We start from the raw sequence: 15,026 nt of genomic DNA, 5'->3' as shown, positions 1-15,026 counted from the left end.
TCTCTCTCTGTGCGCGAGCGCGCTGCTTGGCAAAACGACGAAGCGGATCGAGCCGTACATAATCCGCTTCCAAATTGAACTTTCTCACAAATCCCGCCACGCCGAGTCGAGCCGCTTGCCGGCGGCGCACGCCGCAGTATATACGAACCGTGAACTCTATCGCCGTGCCTATATTGCTTTTTACCACTATATAGCTGCCGCCAGCACGCGGCTATGGTTTCGAAGCATTTGTGGAGCTGTGCACAGAGGTGGCACTACTACATTCTATTGCCGAACAGCAGAAAAATAACAAGACAAAGACAACAGCATAATGAGAAGCGTGTGCCGTTTGCGCGTAACATCGATTGCTATAACCCCGTTTTGACGGAACTGGATCTCTTAATTCTGACTCGTTTTCATCACAGTCGCGTCCGCGTGAAGGTCATTCTTGGAGGCTTTCGAGGCAGTGCACGTCTCGAACGCCGTATAATACACACCGGGATTCAGACACAGACGCAGTGAAATGGTCGCAACGGTTTGCGACGTTTCACTTTTACAAAAGTTGCGAGGGATCTGTTGAGAAACGTCGCAAATTTGTGTCGTTTATATCCCATCCCCGTAGTATACACCGTGTGAAGCAATCCAGAACGCGTGATATCAGCTTTGCGCGCTGCACGTATTCTATAACATACAAAAAGGCGAGTCCTGCACTCTTCGTTGATTGATTTGTGGGGTTTAGCGTCCCAAAACCACGATGTGATTATGAGAGAAGCCGTCGGGGAGGGCTCCGGAAATTTCGACCACCTGGGGTTTCTTTAACGTGCACCCAAATCTGAGCACACGGGCCTACGACATTTCCGCCTCCGTCGGAAATGCAGCCGCCACAGCCAGGATTCGATCCGGCGACCTGCGGGTCAGCAGCCGAGTACCTTAGCCACTAGGCCACTGCGGCGGGGCAGTCCTGCACTCTTCATCAGGTCCTGGTTAAATGCTTCCTTATATCCAAAAAAACTCGACGAAGAATGACCGGTTTCCTGGCTATATCAAGCATTTAAGCAGGACTTACTCGGTGTATGTTCGTGTCTCCCATTGGTGTCCACCCAGTTGACTATACACCCACTGATGAAAATACGGTGCACGCGAGTATTGCCTTCATTCATTCGCTATTATTACGTACGTAACCTTGGGTCCTTTATAGTGTGCACAATAATTGAACACACGTGAACATTCCTGTAGAACAAGACATGGCCAGTGTTGGCGTCATGGTGGCGTGAGAATTGGGTGCAGGCGCGTGCCTGCCAACGTACGTTGTGCTAGGGCTTGCGTGTTTACGTACGTGCATGATGTCCTCAGCAGACAAGTCCATATCCAGTGTCATGCACAGCATATTTTCTTCGCAGCAGCAAGCAGCCTGTAGCCTCACTTATGCCCACTGTACGCAAACAGCACTGCCCCCGATGTCCTTAAGTCTACCACTATATATACGTCCCTTATCTGTCCCTTATCTTTCCACTCCTTTGGCAAGGTCCAGAGCAATCTATTCCGCAATTACGAGCGGTGGGGAGCAATGGCACTGAAAAAAAAAAAAAAACGCCGACACAGATCTCTCGATCTTTGTCGTCGGTTCCATCCACACTGCTTCAACGCTATGGGGGGGGGGGGGGGGTAAAAGAGAAATACCGGCTCAATTGGCCGAGCACCCACTGCGAAACCGGTGATTATAACACCTTGAGAAACGGCCGGCTCGCGATGGGCACTTGCGTAACCCTATACACAGGAGTCGCGCGTGCCATAGGCAACGTTTATACGTAAGTTCGCCTGGCGCAAACGACGGCGGGGAAGCTTCCCAAGCTTCTTCCGTAGCTGCGAAACGATCGGAGCTGCCTGAGCTGGCTTGGATGGCCAGTCGGCGGGCAATCAGTCCAACGCTGTTCTGCTGCTTATCGTGGCGAGTATCTTCGCGAACAGCGCGCGCCAGCGCTCCTAGCGATAAATGAGATAGGTACCAGCAGCGAGGCAGCGGTGAAAACGCGATACGTTCAGTCTCTCTCACCTGTGTCCATAGCTTGGATCAGCTCTCGAAGTACGCAAAAAGAGAAGTGGGGGGGGGGGGGGGGTCGCCTCGGTTACGAAAGATGTATGCGCCCATTTAACGGGCGTAACACGGGAAGATTGGGAATCACGTCGCCCGCTTCTCGATCGAAAGGTTGCTCGCACGTTACCCGAAATTGCGTGCAGCGCACTGAACGTTACGAGAAAGTCATTGGGCAAGCTCGGCGGGCATTCCCTTCCCCAAGCCTATTATAAGACTCTGCAGGCAGGGAGGGGTTGTCGCAGCTATGAGCCTCGTTGTGTCGATGAACGTTTGCCCGTTATTTACAATGCGTCGAGTTCCATTACGCGGGTCGAGATTGCTTTGGGCAGCGGGACAAAAGGTCAGCAACGTCTCCTCCTCTAAAAAAGCATCGACTGCCTCTGAGCAAGTCTCGGTTATTGAGGGAAGTACGCAGCAGGCCGTAAAAGGAATTTATAGAAGCTGTTTACATTTAAGAACGAAGCGTCTGCATGTGTCAGCAACGTAGCCAATGCGTTATACTCAATACTTGACCCGTTTTCTTGAACCCGCAGGTCGCGGGATCGAATCCCGGCTGCGGCGGCTGCATTTCCGATGGAGGTGGAAATGTTGTAGGCCCGTGTGCTCAGATTTGGGTGCACGTTAAAGAACCCCAGGTGCTCAAAATTTCCGGAGCTCTCCACTACGGCGTTTCTCATAATCATAGAGTGGTTTTGGGACGTTAAACCCCACATATCAATCAATCAATCGTTTTCTTGAAGAACTGCAGCCATGACCTGGCATGCCCTTCTGAGCCGCCACGTGTGCGAGAAATGAAGCCATTTTTTTTTCAATTATCTGGTACTATCTTTAATTAAAATATTAAATAAACAGCGTGTAGTTCAGAGCTTCAGATTGTTTTTCTCCTCGATCCGTATATTTATTAAGGTCATTTAATGGTCGTATTTAAACAACCTTAATTCCGAACCAGAAACAATGAGATAAATAGCACAATGTACGTATATGTAGGCCTAGTACTGCACTTATCTTCTCCAACACAGCGCGACGGTACTGTAGAACGAAGCATGGGTACCACAGATCACGGCGCTAGTTGCCCGTAACAAAAGAGTTTAACGTCCGTACAAGGGGAGGAGGGGGGGGGGTGATTTACTACTCTTCTAACACATAGTCAGCTCGTGGCTGAGTAGGAGTTGGCGCAGCGCGCCGCAGTCGCGACAGAATGGGCGGGGCCCGAGATGCGCGGGTGTGAACGGCCTATCGTGGCCTTCCGCCATGACCTCACGTGCTAGGGCACGCGCCAGACCTCGCCCCGTTCAAGAAACGACGGAGCTTCGGGGTTCCTTCTTCTTTCCTGTATGCACGCCGTTTTCGGTTTAGATATCTCCGTCGGAGAACGGGGAAGGGGAGTTCGTTTATATCGTTATATAGGCTGCGGATCTCAGCAACCATGCATGCCACGGCTCACCATTAACACTCCTGTACCTTATCGCGAGTACACTTGTGTGTCTGAAAGAAAAAAAAAAGCGGAACTACAACTTTAAACGCGGTTTTATACCCCGTCACGATCGAAATAAATGAGAGAATGCGTAATGCATCACTGAGCTGTGGCGACGGCTTAATCACGTGCAAAAAAATTTAGAGCATGCGTTATAATTATTAGAGCTCGTTCTATACCATGAAACGGCGTCGTAAAAGTGGCGCGTTATAAACAAGGTATTTTATGATCGTCTCGTACCTCAGTGTTGATGAGAAAATAATGTTCATTCACGGTCGCCCGTTTCATCTATGATAATTTTACGTTTAAAGGGGTTGTCTGTTTCATAAAGTTAGCGGGTGGCCTTTTTTTGTTTGCTTTTTTGGAGTTGGGCGAGGAGCGGGGGTGCTTCGCAGAAATTAGTTATGCTATGTTGGCGCCATCTAATTTCTGCTTTGCGTTCATTATGAGTATACCTTTCTATTTACTTACTGACAAAGATAATTGCTAACTGCATTTATTAGCCCAGTGAAACTTGTTCTGTGAGTAGAAGCACCTGGCACCTGCTGTATAGTGTACGTTAATATGTGCTTGCGCCATGAAAAGAGCTTTCTCTAGAGAATACTAGGACGTGTTTAAGTTGGAAGAGCTTTTATCGCGAGAAAAATATTCAGGAAAACAGCCTAGTCGCAAGAACGGTACTAAATGTATAGCTGTATGTTTCCTTCAAGCACTGGAGCTGCACTGAATTTAGAAATATGACATGCATCTGCCACACGCGATTCAGAATTAATTCTTCTCTGCTAAACGCTTATTGTGCACTGTTATGTAATGAAAACAACTCTGAATTTGTTTGGAGCAACTGGTGTCTCTGAAATACTTTAGTTTTCAGTGCTGTGGTGTCTTCTGTATATGTTTCCCATGTGTCGCGCACTTTGAATATCATTTTTTTTATTCACCATACAGCAATCTAGGCTCGTAATTTGGGCCCGTATTCCGCCTCGTAGACTTCTCCGGTGCTCATTAAAAAGTTATTTAGGTTATTCCCTAGAACCACCAAGTCTTGGGTGATGCCGTGAATACGACTCCAAGTGACAAAGGTACGATGCTGAGTCACTTGCAAAAATTTAATCACCAAAATCATGGCCCTCCAGCAAGCTAACTACCTCCCAGCCTTCCCCTTCCCCTACCCGTTATTTGCTGTCGAATGGCAGAAAATGAAACTCGACCAGGCACTTCTCCTGCGTTATGCACACCTACTCTCGGTAAGCCATCGCACATTTTGGGCTAGCTTGTACCGCATGCAGGCTCAAACCGCAGCCACAGCTTCGGAGCCCAACGCGCGCTACAGGACTGCCATAGTAGATGAGTGGGTCAATGTCATTTTACGTAACTCAGCTTTCCGGCACACCAAGGTGGCGGTGACAATTGGCCGAACACCGGGAAACGCGTTGCAGGCATCGCTGGAAGCGTCGCGTAATTGGCTGTACGCCGGGTTGCTGCAGTCAGCTCGACGGAGCCGCTGTATGCGCAGCGTCAGGGAAACGAGGTTTGCCCAAATCCTAATGACCGTACGAGCCTCGTAAGCGTGGACGCCGTTCGCGTGATAGTTTGCAGTTGCGGCCGATCGCGCTCGCCTCTACGGAGATTGCGCACTAATTAGTGGCAGTTTCAATGCGAACGCTTTGCGTGTGCTAGCAGAAAAAATTTGGCTGTCGGAAGCGTCTTCGAGATTCGGCAAGACCCCACGAAACATCGAAAAATACCATTCACCGATTTTCTTGCGCAGAACATCAAATTAATTGTTCACTCGCTCCATACGCAAAGACTATCGTCTTTCGACGACATTTGCAGATTACATGCAGATACGGGGCTATTTTTTTTTGTTCTTTACGCTCTCTCAGCTATGACGTAATTGATGCGAGAGCGTGAGGGGGAGAGGCTGTGGCTTCGCAACTGTTGCTGTGTTTCGCTGTGCCATCACGTGATTGATAAGAGAGTGTGAGGGGGGAGAGGCCACAGCTCGCACCGTCGCAGGGCACGGACGGACGGACACCGCTATTATGAGACATTGAAGGCTTTTTTTGCCTTAAAGGAGATACTTTGCTTTCGACTCGTCTTAGGCAATTGTATAAATGACCTTGTGAGTTTTGACACAGCAACATGCAACGAGCAGGCTTTACAAATAGACTTAATGCGACGACCTCAGAGAAGTTTTTTTTTTTTAATTCTAGTCATATAAAAATACCTGATTGTATTGCTAAGAGGCCAGAGAAGCATGCATAAAACAGCGTAGTGGGACTTCTTCACATATACATCTTCGCACAAAAACACTAAATTAATGGGGCCGGTAATAATCTGCAGCAAAACGAAAATAACTGGCGATCAATGAGTGTCCGATGGTTAGCTGTTACAGCAGTTCAAACACGGGCATAAATTAAAGGCGCGTCTAACTAAGAATACATACGACACTTCTACCAAAAGCAAAACTACAACAAAAAAACAAAACATTTAAACATCACAGTGAGAATGACGTATTACAATTGATCTGCAATGCATCAAGCTGAAAGAAGAAAAAAAAACACCAGGCATGCACGGAACGCGCAGCAAAGTCACAGCGAGAGCTGGAAGAGCGGCCGCTTCAAGATCTGCTTTTTAAACGCACTTTGGGTAACTTCTACAACCACACTTCAAGGGTACCCACTACGCCATAAATAATCACAATTTCTGTGTGATACCCGCTACAACCTTGTAAGGGCTTTTGTGCGATTTTTCGATGCTATGTGGATGTCGACGATGAAGGATTATGCCTGAAGCTTTAGTATTGTGCTGGCGCATTCGATGGTTCTGCGCCCCGCCACGGTGGTCTAGTGGCTGAGGTACTCGGCTGCTGACCCGCAGGTCGCGGGATCGAATCCCGGCTGTGGCGGCTGCATTTCCGATGGAGGCGGAAATGTTGTAGGCCCGTGTACTCAGATTTGGGTGCACGTTAAAGAACCCGAAGTGGTCTAAATTTCCGGAGCCCTCCACTACGGCGTCTCTGGTAATCATATAGTGGTTTTGGGACGTTAAAACCCAGAAATCAATCATGGCGCATACGATGACCCACTCGCTACGCAATTCGCACCGTCCGACGCCTGCTTATTTCTTGGTTGTTCTTAAACGCTTCATTACTTATAATTATGCGATTCACTTGCTGACGTCGAGCCTGCCTATTGAAAGTTTGGACTGGTGTTTCAACCACAAGCTTGGCTCAGTTGTAGAACACTGGGCTGGTTCGAAGGATCGCGGGGTTCGAATCCTATCGTGTTCTTGGTGTTTTTATACCGCGATTTTTTCTTCTTATGAGTTCGCGCGATAGTGGTTACAGACACCGGCGGCGGCGGGCAATAACGGCTCAAGCGACCCTTGCTGTGATGTCATAACAGCTTTCGCTGTACAGCTGTCTCAAGTAATACTGGTGGACATCAGTTAAACAAAAAAAAAAGAGAAACCGCTTCAAAGCATCCGCAAAGGCGCTGTGATCACATGCTGGCTCATCACATGCTGGTTCTTCCGTTATTCATGCACTGTGGTCCAATAACGTTTTAGCGACGTAGCTATCACACTGAACATGGGTTTGTCGCCGCGTGATTATACTGCTGACGTCATGTAAGCCGCCGTGTTGGAGCCATGTTGTTGGCATATGACACCAGAGCTAGTAATAATATTATCCGGCGTTAAACGTGCCAAAACCAGGATATGATCTCAGTACATGGGTGTCAAGCATTTCCGCCTTCATCGAAAAGGCAGCAGCCACGGCACTCGACTGCGGGACAGCAGTCGAGTGCCGTAAACACTATAATACATTGGCGATAGTAATGATAGCTTGGCTAATGATATCATTAGCCAAGCTATCATTAATGCCCGCATTATGAGGTCATCCAACTAACTATATTGTTAGGGCGAAGAATCACGTCCGAATCACCTGCGCTCTGGCAGAAATTGCACGCAAAGCGAGTTCTGATGTACATGAAATTGCGGTTTCATGGAATTTTAGCGCGTACCACGAGCGCTTGAATGGTTCGCTTGCCAGGGAACTCCAAGAACAGTGTCCGCTCAGTGATTACTCTATACATCAAAGCAAGCCCACTTTGGGTCGCGCTAGTCCGTGCTTTACGAGTGCAGTTCAGTTAACAACAACAACAACAACAAAAAGCGTTCCTACTGTCACTCCGCGACCAGCACGCGTACAAAGCGCAAACGTGCGTTACTGTCGGGACCCAGAAGACCGTGTCCGCAACAATGTTCCGGGCAATGCCCAGTTACGCAGCGCCACGCAGCGGAGAAGCACGACGACTGCCATCTGCATAATATACGTCACACAGGGAAAGGAAGCGGTGCTCCAGACGGGATCAACCGTGCGTTCTGTTGCGCAACTCGGCGACGAGCTTTGATGTTCTTCTCCGGGTTATTTTTTTGTATCATTATTTTTGCTTTTCGTAAGGCACAACGAACGTTCCCCTCGTGAAAGAGCAGCGCGCGCTGTTCGTCAAGCGTGGCCGAGGCACGTTTCTTCACGGGCTGTAAACTACGCGACGAGAAAAAAAGAGCTTCCGTTTCTGCAACACGGTCCTCCGCAAAAGAAAGCGGGGTGGAGAGTGAAACCGCGTTGCAAGAGTGGACGACGTGTAGATGCACCCAACGTACGGTCTATAAAGAGAGAGGCTAGTCGCTCAGAGGCCAGGGTGGGCAAGCAAGAGGGAGGCCTATAAGCACCGCATGTACATGAGTTCATTAGAACTGTGCAGAACGGATGAACTTGCTCGCAGAACGACACATCTCCGCAGCTGGCTCGTATACTCTAAGAGAGAGTAAAGAGAGTAAATTTTACTCTCTTTTTTTGGGACTCCCGACTTGCCACCACGGGCGTATTCAGAGGGAAGAAAGCTTTTGAATTCAGGGGGTGGTTAAGTGTACACTCAAACACACGAACACGCATAAGGCATTGCTGAAGCCCCCCATTCACTTCCTCGCAAGAAAAAGTATCCGGTTATGCCCCTGCTTGTCTTGTGCCCGATTTAGTTGTACTCTCGCAGTACAGTGTTGCCCAGATGACGGTTAACGTGCTACAGTCGTATCCGTAGTCAGTCAGGATTGAACGAAAATAGACACATACAACTATGCTACTCTCTCTGTCTCTCTTTCTTGGAATGTAAAGACGGTCTACTCAACTGTGAATAGAGTTCAAGCAGTTTACTCTGAAAAACTACCAGAATCATGTTCATTCAAGATCGAGGTTTCTTCGCGAAAAAATACTTTCCTAACTTTCCTTCTTCCCGCAGGTCGCGGGATCGAATCTCGGCTGCAATTCCATTGGAGGCGGAAATGCTGTAGGCCCGTGTGCTCAGATTTCGGTGCACGTTAAAGAACCCCAGGTGGTCGAAATTTCCGGTGCCCTCCACTAGCTCTCATAATGATATGGTGGTTTTGGGACGTTAAATTTAACATATCATTCAAATCAATCAGCTTTCCTTCTTCCGAGCTTTCCTTGCCAAAGTGTCACCACAGAAAGGCCACGCCTGCTAGTTGATGTCGCCGTTCACATATATACTGTAGGCTTCGAAACAAGTCCCTTCGAACCTTCTGCAGACGCATATTTCTTCAGCATAACTTCGTGCATAGGCTGTCCTATTGCTGTGTGGCAGGGTGGACGTGAAAAAAAAACAATAAAAAAAACAATGTTGAGTGGTGCTGGTGTACATCAATATCAGCAACGTAGCCTGCCGAATCTCAGTAGCGGCACATGCGATACTGTATCTCGTGTAGAAAAGGAAAAGAAAAAAAAACCAAATGTCAAAATGCGCCTTAAAGACGAGAAAAATTAATACTCTTCGCTCTCCTTCGAGACAGCGGTCATATAAAGCAACGAAGGTTCACTGAGTCAACCCTCAATCAAATGCGGCTTAGTTCCTTTGGGGGTCATAGTTTCTTCTTCTTTTCCGATCTTCCACCGAACTGCCTTTTTAGCGGCGCCCTGTACATTCACCCCATTCCGTGGGGCGATCGACATTGTCTGGATTTGTGCGCCTAATTAGCTGCGCTGGCCTTCTTACCTTCAGTAAGACTGCCCACTCCTATTACAGAGATGAGCGCAGACCTGCACAGAGCGAGAGACATTGAACGAGAGTGAGAGAGAGAGATAAAGAGAGCCAGGTGCACTGTGCCGTTATGAGCGAGGCGGCCGCGCAGCAGACCATGACTTAGTCCGTGCCTCTCAGGGTCCGGCGTGTAATGGCAGATGACCAGGGAGACGGGGGTCCGCGCGTGTACGCACGCACCATATAAAGGAAATTGGGGACTGACCTCGACTCCGTACGGCTTCCTCCGCACGAAACCAACCCTCCTTCCGTTTTCGTTCTTTCGTTTTCTCTCTAAGCGGCGCATTAACGTCGTTCATTACTCCGGATTGGTTCGCAACATCAACCCCCCCTTTCACACTTCTTTTTTTGGTTGGCGGCGCAGGTTTCAAACGACCCCCCCCCCCCCCCCCCCACTTTCTTATCGTACAGCTCGGCTTCTTTTTACGAATTTTCGCCGCTTTCCGCCGCCCCAATTCGTTTTTCTCTCGCTCCGTTTGCGCTGTCGTATATAGGCTCGCATCTCCCCCTCAGACTCGGTGCGTTTTAATTATCTCGATGGGGCGGGCTTCCCTGCGCAACCGCGCTTCGATCTACCGTTCATATATACCTGTCTCCCACTTTCGTCTCTGGTGTTTTCTTTCGCAATTCCTCTCTTTTTCCACGAGTAGGCGAACGGAATCTGTATAGAGGAATGTGCGGCTGGCAAGGGTGTACAAGCCGGCGGCGGGATTGCCCAGAAGCGCGCGCGTTTAGTGCGCGGAAGCCCAGGGCAAAAGCCGCAATTATCGAGAGCCCTCCCATCCCGGTCGGTCGGTCGGTCGTGTATGTGTAAGACGCGAGATGATCGGGGCCCACGTGCGCCGCTTCCCCTGCGCCCTCGGGCGTTCGTGCCGATGGCATGCGCGCGGACTGACCCGTCCCGGAGGGTCTCCCCGAACTCGATATTGACGCGTCGGTCGCGGCGGCGTTCCGAAGGCGTCCAAATCGACTCCGCCCCGATATGCGAAGCGATCGGCTGGTCGGCCTTCGCTTCGCGCTTGGTTCTTCTCTTGGCGGCGCCCTTTTCGTTCAGTGTGCGTAAGTGTGGTGGTCTTCCTGTTTAACGGGACGTGTTATTGTGGAATGTCCCGTTAGTGCCGTCAGTGTATAGGCGCTACTCTATAGGCGCGTTTGCCTGGGATGACTTGTTGGAAGAGGTAGTTGCGAACGTTGATTGATCGTTTGATATGTGGGGTTTAACGCCCCAAAACCACCATATGATTGTGAGAGACATCGTAGTAGAGGGCTTCGGAAATTTCGATCGCCTGGGGTTCTTTAACGTGTATCCTAATCAGAGCACACGGGCCTACAGCATTTTCGCCCCAATCGAAACTGCAGCCGCCGCAGCCGGGATTCGATACCGTGACCTGCGGAGTCAGCTACCTTAGCCACTAAAGCACCGCTGCGGGGCAAATTGCAAATGTTGCATTTACCACCACACACTTGTGTGTGTAGTAGTGTACACACACACACACACACACGCACACACACACGCCCACACACACACACACGCACACACACACGCACACACACACACACGCACACACACGCGCGCACACAAGCACACACACGCACACACACACGCACACACGCACACACACGCGCGCGCACACACACACACACGCACACACACACGCACACACACGCACACACACACACACGCACACACACACGCCCACACACACACACACGCACACACACACGCACACACACACACACGCACACACACGCCCGCACACAAGCACACACACGCACACACACACGCACACACACACGCACACACGCACACACACGCGCGCGCACACACACACACGCGCACACACACACACGCGCGCGCGCGCACACACACACACACACACACACACACACACACACACACACACACACACACACACACACTTCTTTCTCCCTGGAAGTAAAGAAGTGTTGCTTTCGGTGTTCGGACATTTCAAGTGTACGCGTTCGTATATAAGAACGTGCGCTGTTCAGAACTTTGTTCACGCTAGACTAAACTTTAATACTCCAGAATACAACAGTCATAACAGCGACCAGCGTATGCCGCATACAATGGAAAGAAACGGCTTGACGTTACCGAAAGGAGGTATTAAAAAAAAAAAATACCCAATAAATGGAGACGGATAAGTGCCTGTAAATCACAAACACGAGAGAATGCCTACTTGGTGTGCAAGACAGAGCGAGGCAGACGCGGAAACGGACAGCGAAAAAAAATAAGCTCCGAGAAAAGAAGAAAAAAAAAAGACTAGAAAAACAGCGAAGAAGGCTTACAGAAAAGGAGGACGCCGGCCTGCGCCGTGCTCCAATATAACCGCGCGGTGTTTGCCCCGGGTCGAGATTAATGTTATGACGCGCGAGGATTACCACCATCGCCTCGGTGTCGGGGGGCCCGTCAAAGTGGCGGGTGGACACGCGACGTGGCTGTAATAGCCGCGACCCAGCGGGGGTTTAGGACGACACACTCGAGTGTCGCCCGGCTTGTCGGGAAAAAGCTCGAGGGGATTAGCAACCGGACCCGCGCCAGCCAGATAACCCCCGGCTCGCTTTCGCCGGCGTCTCGCTGACCAGACGCCCTCATCTTTCGGGGCGTGACGTGACGCTATATGTGGTTCAGCAAACTGGGAGCGCGGGGGTAAACACAGACACAAAGCAAAGAGGAGGCACACAGCACGAGCGCTCATGAGACAGCTATCCATGGTGCCAAAATAGCGGGGTCTTGAAGAGAGGAATTAAAACGGTTAATGTGCCTCCTCTTTGCTTTGTGTCTGTGTTTACCACCGCGCTCCCAGTTCGCTGAACCATCATGGATTACCAGCTAGCCCAACTTTGCGTCCTATTGTGACGCTATATGTATACATGGGGTGTAGCGCAGGGGGCTCGGATGCACTGTGCTGAGGCTGGAATCGTGCAGCTCAACGGCGCGCTCCTTTGTGGTCAAGAGTTGAGCGATCTTTTCCTTCTTTTCTTAATAGAAGCTCGCGTGCTAGAGCTGAGGTCAGATGATGAGGGAGAGGTCGAAACAAGCCGCAAACTGGGCGAGATGGTGTAGGGTGACGTCTCGACGCAGGCTATAAAAGTGGTGGACGCTGTTATCTCGAAGAGACAACAAAGGTATAGGGAGCCTGACCAATAGGGCTTTGAATCAGGACTTGGTTAATTTTCAATGAAATGGAGCGCGACTTAGACGGAGATAGGAGACACCGAGACAGACACAGACGAACTCGGACGATCGCTCGTCTGTGTCTGTGTCTCTTGTGTTCTTGGAAGTCGCGCTGCATTTCAGCGAGCTTTATTAAACTTGACTTAACAACGAGGACAGGCGCTAACTTCGAACTGAAATTTTAATGCAAAAGCGCCAAGAGTATATACCTGTCACATGACATCACAATCAAATCAATCAATGACAAAGAAAAATAAGAAAAGAAAAAAACTGAGAAGCGGTTTTTTTTTCTTTTTTATTCACCTTTGTGCACTGACCAACGAGGACTTGTCCTCTGGCCGCAATCACCGCCCGGGCCCTGGCGACAAGACGATCAACGAGTACTTGTCGCAAGGCCCCGGGAGGCCATTGCGGCCAGCGGATACCTGGAATAAGGGACCCACCCCTAGGGTCACCCCGAGCTCACAAATTCGGGAACACTGTTTCGAAAAATAAATGTTTATTTCATCATTATTGTGCATTAATTGATTTGATTGTGATGTCATGTGACAGGTATATACTCTTGGCGCTTTGCCTTGAAATTTTAGTTAGAAGTTAGCGCTTGTCCTCATTCTTTTCTTATTCCGTTGTTTCCTTTGCCCTTCAGCTGTTTATGTCATGGAATACCAACTAGCCCACTCCCGCACCTTGCTTCAATAAACTGCCCATGCGGCTAACCCGATTTCGGGAAATGACACATAGAACACGTAGTAAGAAGAAAGGATTGAATTTCTCCATTTACGACAGTGGTATGATGCATCCTAGGGATAAAGTTTGCCTTTACCGCCTTGTGTTTCTTAACACTGCATTAAAAGCCCTTTAGGTGAGAAGTTTGAGGTGTGGAGGGTCCTGTGCTTCTGTTCATTCATATTCGTATGTGTGTGTGCGTGTTCCAGCCGTTTGTTAATCATTATGCTAATCGAACGCGTGTCCTCAGAGTCGCCAGTAGAAACACCATTTCGCCTGAACCACCATGGTGGAGGATTGGTCAGCGGTCAAAAACTGAAATTTGTGCTCGTTTGTCCATTTCCTTTCTTCGTCCTCGTTTCGTCTCCCGCAAAGTGGCTAAAAGGTGATTTCATTCCAACCTAAGCGCGCTAGCAGTTTAAAATTCCGAGTTGTCGAGGTCTCTTTTGGCGAGAAAGAACGCAAAGAGGTCCTATAGACTTTTCTTCAAGCACGGTATTACGGTATTATTGACTCTAATCAGCGCTGACATCAATCGTTTATAGGAAAAAAGTAACCACCTGTGACTTCCAAGCGCCTATCGTTGTACTCCCTCGTCTGAGCGTGAACAGAGTACAGAGGTATGTAAAGTTAGCGATGACCTGTGGATGTGATAGCACACAGTTAGTACATGATTTCCTCAGTCGGTGTAACCGTATGTGACTCTTCTTCGTAAGTACTCGACACAACTTCATGAAATGTGAGGCCAGCGGGACGGCTGTTCACTCTCTTATAGTAGAGTACCAAGTACTCCAAATCATTAACAACTTTTTTTAACATCGACAAACAGACAAGTCACAAGTACTCGACACGGCCTCATGAAATGTAAGGCCCATGGGACGACTTTTTCCTCTCTCATCGTGGATTACCAAGTACTTCAAATCATTAACAACTTTTTTCTAAACACCGACAAACAGACACAAGTCGACAGACAGACAGACAGACAGACAGACAGACAGACAGACAGACAGACAGACAGACAGACAGACAGATAGACAGATAGATAGATAGATAGATAGATAGATAGATAGATAGATAGATAGATAGATAGATAGATGGATAGATAGATAGATAGATAGATAGATAGATAGATAGATAGATAGATAGATAGATAGATAGATAGATAGATAGATAGATAGATAGATAGATAGATAGATAGATAGATAGATAGATAGATAGATAGATAGATAGATAGATAGACAGACAGACAGACAGACCAATATTTTTGCGTCAAAGTATCCTAAGAAATACGATCGTATTTATTAGTAGTCCTAAAAAAGGACCACAATTTATATGTTTCTCTTTCTTTCTTTCTTTCTTTCTTTCTTTCTTTCTTTCTTTCTTTCTTTCTTTCTTTCTTTCTTTTTTTCTTTCTTTCTTCCTTTCTTTTTTATTTCT

At 48.7% G+C, this 15,026-nt stretch overlaps 1 protein-coding gene across 2 annotated transcripts in view; it reads right to left on the bottom strand.

The window, feature by feature from the left end:
• Positions 1–15,026, bottom strand: part of LOC119180929 (uncharacterized) — a 261,732-nt gene that overhangs the window by 112,668 nt on the left and 134,038 nt on the right. The window contains exon 1 of one of the 2 annotated variants that reach the window (XM_075875195.1): positions 1,316–1,412. The exons of the other annotated variant lie outside the window; for it this stretch is intronic. The gene's annotated coding sequence lies outside the window, so the exon portion shown is untranslated. Of the gene's footprint in view, positions 1–1,315; positions 1,413–15,026 lie in introns of those variants that run through there. 2 annotated transcript variants of the gene reach the window in all.

This window comes from Rhipicephalus microplus, chromosome 10, assembly GCF_043290135.1.
Source record: "Rhipicephalus microplus isolate Deutch F79 chromosome 10, USDA_Rmic, whole genome shotgun sequence".
In the NCBI taxonomy this organism is placed as follows: Eukaryota; Metazoa; Arthropoda; class Arachnida; order Ixodida; family Ixodidae; genus Rhipicephalus; species Rhipicephalus microplus.
Note: the sequence above shows the minus strand (reverse complement) of the source record. Positions and strands in the feature narration are given on the sequence as shown.